The 10,232-nt window shown below is 31.9% G+C and overlaps 2 long non-coding RNA genes across 3 annotated transcripts; both read right to left on the reverse strand.

The window, feature by feature from the left end:
• Window positions 1-2,458: 2,458 nt before the first annotated feature.
• On the reverse strand, window positions 2,459-3,947 carry LOC135147142 (uncharacterized). 2 transcript variants are annotated; one of them, XR_010284675.1, is made up of 3 exons: window positions 3,565-3,947; window positions 3,305-3,477; window positions 2,459-2,851 (listed from the first exon to the last, which is right to left on the reverse strand). It is a non-coding gene; the product is annotated as an uncharacterized LOC135147142 (long non-coding RNA). The 2 variants fall into 2 exon arrangements; XR_010284674.1 differs by having other exon boundaries at window positions 2,459-2,854.
• A 1,344-nt stretch (window positions 3,948-5,291) lies between these two features.
• Window positions 5,292-8,190, reverse strand: LOC108226818 (uncharacterized). The gene is made up of 6 exons (XR_001807735.2): window positions 8,148-8,190; window positions 7,162-7,266; window positions 6,740-6,834; window positions 6,553-6,657; window positions 6,204-6,312; window positions 5,292-5,326 (listed from the first exon to the last, which is right to left on the reverse strand). It is a non-coding gene; the product is annotated as an uncharacterized LOC108226818 (long non-coding RNA).
• Between the last annotated feature and the right edge of the window lie 2,042 nt (window positions 8,191-10,232).

Genomic DNA, 10,232 nt, shown 5'->3' on the forward strand with positions numbered 1-10,232 from the left:
TTTAAGTTATAGTTTAGAATTGTCAGTTTATATTTTTTTTCTTGAGGATTAGAATAATTGTTTCGAGGAATAGTTGTTGATTTATATTTAAGTCTCGAGGATTAATTATTTGTCTCGAGAAATAGTTGATTTATATTAGAATCTCGACGATTAAGTATTGTAATTATATTTCTTTATCGATGATCAGGATAAAGGTTTGAGGATTAATTGATTATTGAGTTTTGATCTAGAATGTCAATGGAGTATAGTTGAAAATGTTAGACCTGAAAGATTGGTGTTGGATTGAGTTCATATTTTATTTATTGGATTGTCTGGTCTAACTGTGAGGTGTTTTTACATCGAGAAACACCCACTTTTGTAGGGGACATTTTCCATTTCTTTTTCTTTTAATAGGAATCTTTCTGAGATAAGTGAATAAGTATAATTACGTTTATAAACATTTATAGAATATAGAGATTTATTCCGATGACCAAAGTACGTCTTATGTTTGCCTATAGAAATAGACGCACGGGCTCGATCTCGGAAGTTCAAACTCATAACAATCGCATGAGCGTCAGATCAAGAAATCATTGGAATAGAAGATGGTGATGCCATGAGACGAAAAAAAGAGATAATTGTGTTATTTCGACCGTACGTAATTGTCAAGGACCAAAGGCAAGTACCCACCTATATCTTTTCATATTTGGGCAAGTATTTTTATTCTCAACTTATATTTTGTAAGTACTTCACATTAAATTTTATCTTACAAATAATCTGCTTTCAAATTATACCATGCACATACAGTTATACCTCTTGATATCTTGTTCAGCCAATTTCCTATCTTCTTTCATTATTCTCAACTAGCAATATGGCCCGTGCTTCGCACACGGGTAACGCTTTAATTTTTAATTTTAAATAATTAATTGTAATGTGTTTTCAAAAAATTATAATATTGACTAATAATAATATAATAGGTTCTCGTAGTGTTACGAATCACAGTTGTTATTCTGTGACTCACAATATAATATTAATTTTTGAGTGAATTGGAATTTAACGAAGTTAAGTTTAATTCATTGGACGAAACTGAATCAGATACTTTACACGGTAGGAGTGTTAGTCTTAAAAACTTTATGCCAATAAATATAGTAAAGTACCTGCAGATGCAGATAGAGGGTAAGATTGCTTCCACATGTATGCTAAAAAAGTCTGAATTTTGAACAAAACTTGAGTTTAATGAACTGCACGAAACCAGAACGTGAACATTGGAGAATACGCTCCAAGACAAATGAAAAAAATAGTACTTCTCCTCATGAATAAAATCTATAAGTCTATACGCTTAAATCATAGTGCCCGTGCTTAGCACACGGTACGTTTATTATGTTTTTCTAATTAATTTTAACATCATTTTATTATGATTAACGCAATATTTGTATTTTTTACTATTTTATTTTAAGTTTATCGTCAATTAACATTTATATTAACAACTAATATTTAACTTGAATATATAATTACGTGGAAAACCGTTATCTACTATCAAATTTCAATTATTAATTAAAAACCATGAATAATATTTAAATCATTATATATAATTCTCCATCTTTTTTAATATTTGATATTTTCCGATTAAGTTCTGGAATTTTGTCAAAGTTGAACACGGTGTGTTGAACACATTATATCTACTTATATATAAATATTAATATGCATAAATTTAGATTCAATTTTTATCAATATCAAATAATTTTTTATATTTCAATAACATTTTTTTAAAAGACCTATTGGAAATTTAAAAAAAATTGTATAACAGTCATTGTTAAATTAATATAAATATATCGATCATCAAACATGTGCGCGATAAAATTAATAATCTTGACCAAGATTAACAATGTTGAAGCATAATCGACTTATTAGACATTAAAAATTCATAAAAATAGCGGAAAATGAAAAGCACACCTTAACGACCATATGCTTGAAGTATTTGTATATGTTTAAGATGATAAAAATAGAAGTCGAATATTTGATTTTACCATAATATAATCCATTGACTTCAGTTACACAGTGTCTCTGACATTTTTAATATTTTTTTTTGCAGAAGAAGGTATTATTTTGGATGATACTGTGAAGAAAATAAGTGAGACACTTTAATCTTGGTTGTTTTAAGAAAATATAATTTTTAATTATTTGCTTTTCTCTAAAATTTATTGAAAATAACACGCCTATCTATATTCAAAAAACAAATGTTTTTAAATTATTTTGAAGAATAAATTTAATCTTAGAAAAAGTTTTCCTGAAAAATATATTTAATTTTGATCATAAAATTATTAACACTTTTCAAAGACTATAGTGTTATAATAACTATATAATTAAATATTTTTATAAAAAGTCCTAAAATATGAGAAAATATGATAAAAATCAAAATCAAAATATAAATCAAGTACAACTGCTGCCACATAAATTCCTATACTACATATTGCATATAGTGTAATGCGAAAGTATTCACTTTAATTAGTTAGAAAGTATACATATTTTCATTGCCTGACACACCACTGAGAATTTTTTGCTTGTAATCACCTTAGATTAAAGTAACCCCAATATGAAAGTACAATTTAATCTATGTAAAAATACCAGAGGTCCTGCTTCTTAGAGCATACTACCAGAGCAAAGAAACAAAGACAATTCTCACAACTTTCACTAAAGACCGGCTTTACTATTGTTATTCTTGATCAGCCTGCTTTGGACACTTCAGAACAACTCCCACATGCACTTTGCAACTTTTCATGCCCACCAACTTCATGAGTATTCAAAAAATTTGAATCCCTAGCTGCTAATCATCTCATCCCTGGTGAAACCAATTTCCTCAGCAACCACCTATCAACTTCTTTGTGTATATTGCATTCACAAAGATTGATAAAGTCAATAAGCAAAACAAACAATTTGCATCCTAATAGTACAGCTCCAGACAGATTGCACAAAGAAGTTTCAGACAGGAAAGATATATGGTTCAACCTTACGAACAAAACATAATTACTACTAACCACCAAACGTTAACAATAATTATATTTTAACTTTACCGATCAATAGAATACATAACTAATATAGATTACATCTGCTTAATTTTTTTTCCTGAAAACTTTATTAATATAATCGTCTGCATAAGAAAAGTTTTGCAAGGAACAACTATAGTCAAATTGACATGTCGAATCCATGTTGTGATAGTCTTCATATTTTTTATGATTGTGTAATGGATCACCCAAATATGTATCATTAACTGAAAGATTAACCCCAAAAAACTATGGTGAAAATGTTTTACGATATAGTGATACAATACCTTAACCCCATATACTTAGTTCAAAAACAAACATCTATTTGCCTTCTGGTCTTTGCAACATCCAGTGGACCTGTAGTAAGAGTTCTCGCAACAAAATCTGCGGATAAATTTGCCCCAATAACACTAACCATGTTGGGTTCCTCACCCATCTTACCTAAAAGTGTTCTTCTAGTCTGTAGATGAAAGTATGACAAAAGAGTAATTTAAAAGTAGTATCACAACAATATACCAAATTGAAAAAATTGTGGGTAAAAGTTTACTGGTTCAAAGGTTTTTCAACAGATTGCATAGAAAGGTGCATCATGCGCAAGCTGATCCCAAGTTATGTCCTAAGTGCAGAATAACTTTGCGTTATAATTTGTATTAGAAAATAAGGCAAAATGTTACCAGAATAATATGATATATACACTCAATTTCATGGTTCTTGGCATAAAAACAGGACAATATGATAATAGCTGTACCAAATAATGTAAGACACATACTGTAAACTGGAAAGAAGGAAAGAGACATCGCAAGGGCAGAACTAAGATGAATGTAAACTAATAATGACCATTCTCATGAGCTTAAGTATGAATAAATACGTAACCAGATATTAGACATCAAGATATCAATAAAAGATCATTAATAATCAATATTTAGCACCTCCTGAGACCCTCTTTAAAATTTGAATTGAAGAAAAAGAAGCGCGCGCTATACATGGAAAACAGTTAGTGCACGCTAGAGTCGTGGGTGGTTTGCTGTCAAATTCAAGAGTGTAGTTACACAAATCACTTTGAATTCAAGAGTGATTTGTATTCAAGAGGGCGAGACATGGAGAGCAGTTACACAACAGGAATCGTGGCTAAAATCATAGCTGTACTTGCTAACTGAAAAATTCAAATATCTGGGTATAACCCATTTAAGCTTGGGTTATAACATGCAAACTGTAGTAAAATAAATGAAACTGGGTATGGACCATATCCATTTTCAATCGGGCTACCCAGTTTATATAGAAAAAGACAGAAGTGTCCTTGGATTGTGTATAATTGTTAAAAAAGTAAAGGGTATATCTTGTCTTTTGTCAACTGCTTTGTATTTACAAATTAGGATTATATCTTGTTCCATCTAATTAATAATACAAATAAATGTACATGCCGATGTCCTCTTAAACACACACAGATACATATACAGGAAACCAGTTTGTGTAACCACCATGGTGATTTCATATAATTACAAATAATAGTGCACATCATAAATGAACAATAAAATCCGTCCATTTTGCTCAGAAAGGAGCTTAGAGAAGGAATATTCAATCTGATATGGACTATATGCAATAAGCAACTATTCTTTAATCTTTAATGTAGGGAAGTAGAAAAATTATTAACTTATAGGCGTTTATTATGAAATATCACCCTGGACTATAGTGGCGATAGTATGGATAATACTTGCATCATCTCTCTGGTACTAATTGAATATAATTTATAAGTCTGTATATTGCTTATTTTCCAGCTGTCAGCAATTTTACTTAAGCACATATTATGTGATTCTTATTTAACTCCTGCATATCAAATTTTGAGGTCTGATTTTATAATATCGTATATACTAATAATATTAGCTTCATAAACTAAAGAAATATGATTATTATCATCCACTTTCAAGTCTATGAGAAGTTTCTTAAGTCAATCTACCAGATCTATACCCGGTCTGTGTCAATCTTAATTAGATTTTTAAATTTAAGATATGCCACTCTGCAAAGTTATGAACTTGCCGGGCATATTGCTAGTCAGTTGTAATATATCAATAGCGCTTTTATCTAGGAATTGTAGTCTGAGGATTATAAACAAAAGATTATATTCTCATCACTATTAATCCATGATTTGTAACCTATAACTGCAAAAAAACAAAGATTAACAAACACTTAAAAAAATAGATATCATACATGTTGAATACAATTACCAGAGAAACATCAGATAAGCACAGGATTTTGGAGAAAAATAAAAGATGTATACGTACCGGAAGAGTTTTGGCTAGAAGGGAGGGAAGCTGTAGAGAGAAGAGATGGAGCAGTTAGTGGAACCAAGACCCATATTTCATACAGCATAAACTAAAATTTGTATCTTGCTATTCTGTTCAGACTCCCTATCTAATCACTATATCTAATCACTAATTCTATTTTAAGACTCAAATGCTCTTACTACCATACTTCTGTATTACAAAAGTACTACTACGACACACTTCCTTACATCTAATTACTGTCGAAGTTGTAGCATTAGCCAATGTTAAATAAACTATTATTGGATCACTTAAACTGGATTTGCTTTCAAAAAAGGATACAGTTGAAGTGCTGAATACATTCGTTCCATAAAAAAATAAGGAATAACTCACCCATTATAGCGGATCTAGGTTTTCAAGTCAGGGTGAGCCAAAATGATCTTGTAAATATAATATCAGTAGAGTAAGATTCTAATATGCAGGGTCCAGACAAAAAACAGAATGCATCAATATATCATATTTGACATATTAATTAAAAGTAACTTGGAGTTGGGAATAAAAATTTGCTACTCATGGGTGCCACTGCTTAGTTTATACACCTGTAGCTTCTGCATAAACCCCAAGCCCCCTCTAATTTTAACTTTTAAAGTTTATAAGTGTAATTTATGTCTTACATTTTGAAGTTTAGAAGTTATTAAGTTTTTGAGCTGGGCCACTGAAATTTAGGATAGGCCACTTCTAAAATTTGGGGTGGATTGCACTATTTGGTAAAAAAAATTGTCAATTTTTAGATTTGAGGGTGGTCCATGGCTGCTCCTGGGCTCTCAATGTCTCCGCCCCTGAACTCACCCATCTAACATCGGAGACCAACTTATTATTAGCTTTAAACCCATAAACCCAGTTAGGACCAAATATCAAAATCACTTACACGCGTTCATTTATGGATTTTCTTTTTCAGTATCATCGGAAGGATGTATATCTGTCTTTCTGAAATTGTATTATTATTTGTGGCACGTCCTTTATGTTTATGACCTGACCTGGTCAAAAAATACATTGAATCTTTTAGTCAAACTGTAAACATAGGACAAAATGCTTCCTGATCTATAACAAATATTGTTAACATAAGGTTTTTCTATTAATACAGAAATCATGGAATGTCAGATAAGTAATGGTTTACTAATTAATTAGCAGAACTCTCATCAAGAACCACGCATGCAAACTAATAGAAATCCAGCCTTGTACAAAAGTATAATGTGTGATTGTGTGATTCTACTTACATGTACCTAACAGTGCATTTCCGCTATTAGATTCACCAGGCAAGAGTATATTTGGTCTTCCGAAGATAGTATCCACACCTGGGCCCCGTCCCCTTTGACAGGATTCTGAGAAAAGAAATATACAGAAAGCATAAGATTGATGGCTTAATCAACTTTGATCATGACACAACAAATATTGATAAAGTACCACATGTTCCTTTGTCCAGCGATGACACAGGCTGATCAAATTAGATGCATACATAGTACATGGATTGTGATCTTTGACAGTGAGAGGAGTTCAGCCTGGATAGCAAATGACAAAAGATCAACTACAAAAAATCAACAGAATACTTGAAAGTATCAGATGTAAAATGTAACGAATATATAGAGAAGTTACATCCTGGTAATATTTGTATCTAACTGTTACTATAGGACAATTTGCGTACCTATATAATGAACATTAATATTAATAATATAAGGAATTAATATTAGTATAGGTAGCATGGCAGAATGCTTAAGCAATAATAACCAATAAAATTAATAAAACTCTCATCATGAAACACAATTTTAAAATAATCGTATTCCAACTTTGTGCAAGATTACAATGCTTCATTATGTAATTCTCCTTACCCGTCTTTAACAATGCACTTCCTCCGGTAGATTCACCAAACATGACTATATTCTGTCTTCTGAAGATAGTATCCACATCTTGGCCACGTCCCTTTCTTTTTGATTCTGAAAAGAGAATGAACAGGGAAGCATATGATTTAGTCTTAGCCTATTATGCTCATGACAGGTCAATTATACATAATATTCATCACCCTATCAATCATGAATGGCCATCTAAAAAATCGTGACTCAAAAAGTAAACTTCAGACCACCGTGCACTTTAAGAGACGGAGCCAGGCTACATATATTGGATAATCTGCGTAAGTTGTCTTCCATCTATGATAAACATCGTAAATTAGTTTGTTCTATAAAGAGGTTGTGCATCATTAGAGCTGCTTCTATTATACTGTAAGCACCTGAAATTATTATTTGGATTTTTTGAATATTTAATTAGTCTCAGAAATGTTAACAAAAATAAAGTTAATACAAATATATGCCAGCAGAGTGTCCTAATTCTGATTTGGGGAAGATGGATTGTAAAAGATATGTGAATATTCAGTTTATTACAACAGATGTAATCTTCTGTGAATATCTTAATAGCAGACTATTAATTTAATAACTCTGGTCATACTTCATAGGGCTGAGGTAAATAGACCTCACAAACTCTCTTTCTCTAATCTCCTATTATATCTCCACATGTCTTTAACCACTCTATAATATCAAATGTTCTATTCATGTATTGTCGATACTTGGTAGACAACAAAACCAGTCTTGCTACTTCCCAGTACACCCATCTTCATTCCTCTTCTATATCTCTAATTAATATAAAATTAAATAATAATGTACAATAACTTGATTAAAAAATAACACTACAGCAAAAAGGATACAAAATTATCCCCATACCTATATTGAAGATACAAAATTCATGCCCACACATATCCCTTCTGCATAAAAACATAAAGGCCTTAAAGACATTATATCAAACATATATCAAGCAATTTATTCACCTCCTTGAAGAACAGAGTCTGATGATTCGGATAGACGTTTCTGATCTGCGCAAAAATTATCTTGGCATTTAAAATCATCACAACGCAATTCAATACATATGAATATATTAATAGTATGCATTCAGAGGATTAAACTGTATTTCACGATTGGCAAATCCATACCAATGACGAAATTGTTTCCAGAGGTGCAGGTATCCTCCATTGTTAGGAGAAACCGATATGCAGGTTGCTTTCTACGTGTTTTCAAATGATTGTAAGACAAATCCGTTCCAATGCCTGTAGTGTGTAACCAAAGATTCAGGCCGTAATATTCATGGCATAGGCGTCGTAAAACTTACAGCAGTGTGTACAAAAGGAGATGGGTACCTCCTGAGACCCTCTTGAGACCCTCTTTAAAATTTGAATTGAAGAAGAAGAAGCGCTGTATATGGAAAACAGTTAATGCACGGTAGAATCGTGGGTGGTTTGCTGTCAAATTCAAACTAACTCCGGGTATAACCCATTTACGCCTGGGTTATACACTAAACAACGTATAAAACATATGAAACTGGGTGCGGGTAAGATCCGGATTCAATGGATCTACCTGGTTTATAAGGAAAAAGACAGCATTGTCCCTAAATTGTGTGCTGCTGTTAAAAAGAAAAAGGGTAAATCTTGTCTTTTGTCAAATCTTTTGTATTCAGGAATTAGGATTATATAGATATAGATCCGTGAACGTTTATTGTTATACTTATTGATACCTGAACAGTAACCAATTGTTTGGGGTTACTGGCGAATTTTAGAAATTGGTTTGAGAAACAGGCAAATGACCTGTTTTGAGATTGATTGAAATAAACCATTTCATATCCTGGATTCAGATTCTAAGCAGACCGATTGTTCCGGTTGCTTTGTTTTGGACGTAAGTGATCAGGGTCGTTGGTATCCTAACCCAACCTTTTATTTTATGGCCATTATTGTGCCTTTCGGGTTACCTAGCCCATAGTCCGCGAGAGAGAAGGGCTATGGCTTCTTTAAGTATTCCCTCTGTCCCTCTCATTTCTTTACAGTTACTATTTTGGGATGTCCCTCTCATTTCTTTACGTTACTATAAATAGTAAGTTTTTCTCATCATTACACCCACTATCTTCCTCCACTATCTCATATTTAACAATAAAAACTACTATTACACCCACTACTTTCCTCCACTATCTCAAATCTACTATTAAATATTGGTAGGTCCCACCACTTTACCCACTTTTCATCTAACTTTACTCAATTTCCATACATTGTCTTGGTCTCCGTGTCCCCCTCCAATGTAAACAATTGAGGGGGACGGAGGGGAGTACTAGTAATTCATAGACTTGATGTGCAATGCATAAGCTATGAAACATCAAATGTTTAGACCTAGTGGCAGGAAGAACTATGTTCGGTGTTGTATTCGGATGATCAGCGAATATAATACATTTTGCGTCCAATCCATTCGCCACTTTAGCAAAAGAATTTTATGTGAAAAGTATTGTGATTTATGAGAAACATTTTATATACATATGAAAATTGTGATCACTATATTGATCCTTTATCAGTTATACTTTGTTTAAAGTTTTGTCTTTATGTATCGTTTTACGTATTTGCTGAGCATTTTTTTCGCTCATACTTGTCTAATTCAAATATTACCTGTCACAAAAAGGTAGACTGATGAGACTTATCGACGTAACTCGAAAGAATAAGGGAAGATGCCCTTACGAAGATGTTTTGGTCCAAAAAATCTATATCCGGAGTAAGATTTATTTATATATATTAATATTAATATATAATATATATTGTTTTGTATAGAACAGTATTGGCCGCGGTATACTTCTTATCGAAGTTATACTAGTAGTATAAGATTTGTGTAAAAGAGATTGTTGAAATCAGTTGCGGTATATTGGAAAATTGTTTTAAGACTATGAATATTTGAGGAACTTTATGGATGGAGTCACAAGCATGATTTGATTTGATTTATTTATGTTTGGACTTTGAATTCTTATTTCTAGAACTATAGACTAAAAGATCTTGGTAATTGAAGTCGTAGATGTAGATTTCAGATATTAAATGTCTACAGGTGGT

This window comes from Daucus carota, chromosome 6, assembly GCF_001625215.2.
Source record: "Daucus carota subsp. sativus chromosome 6, DH1 v3.0, whole genome shotgun sequence".
Classification (NCBI taxonomy): Eukaryota; Viridiplantae; Streptophyta; class Magnoliopsida; order Apiales; family Apiaceae; genus Daucus; species Daucus carota.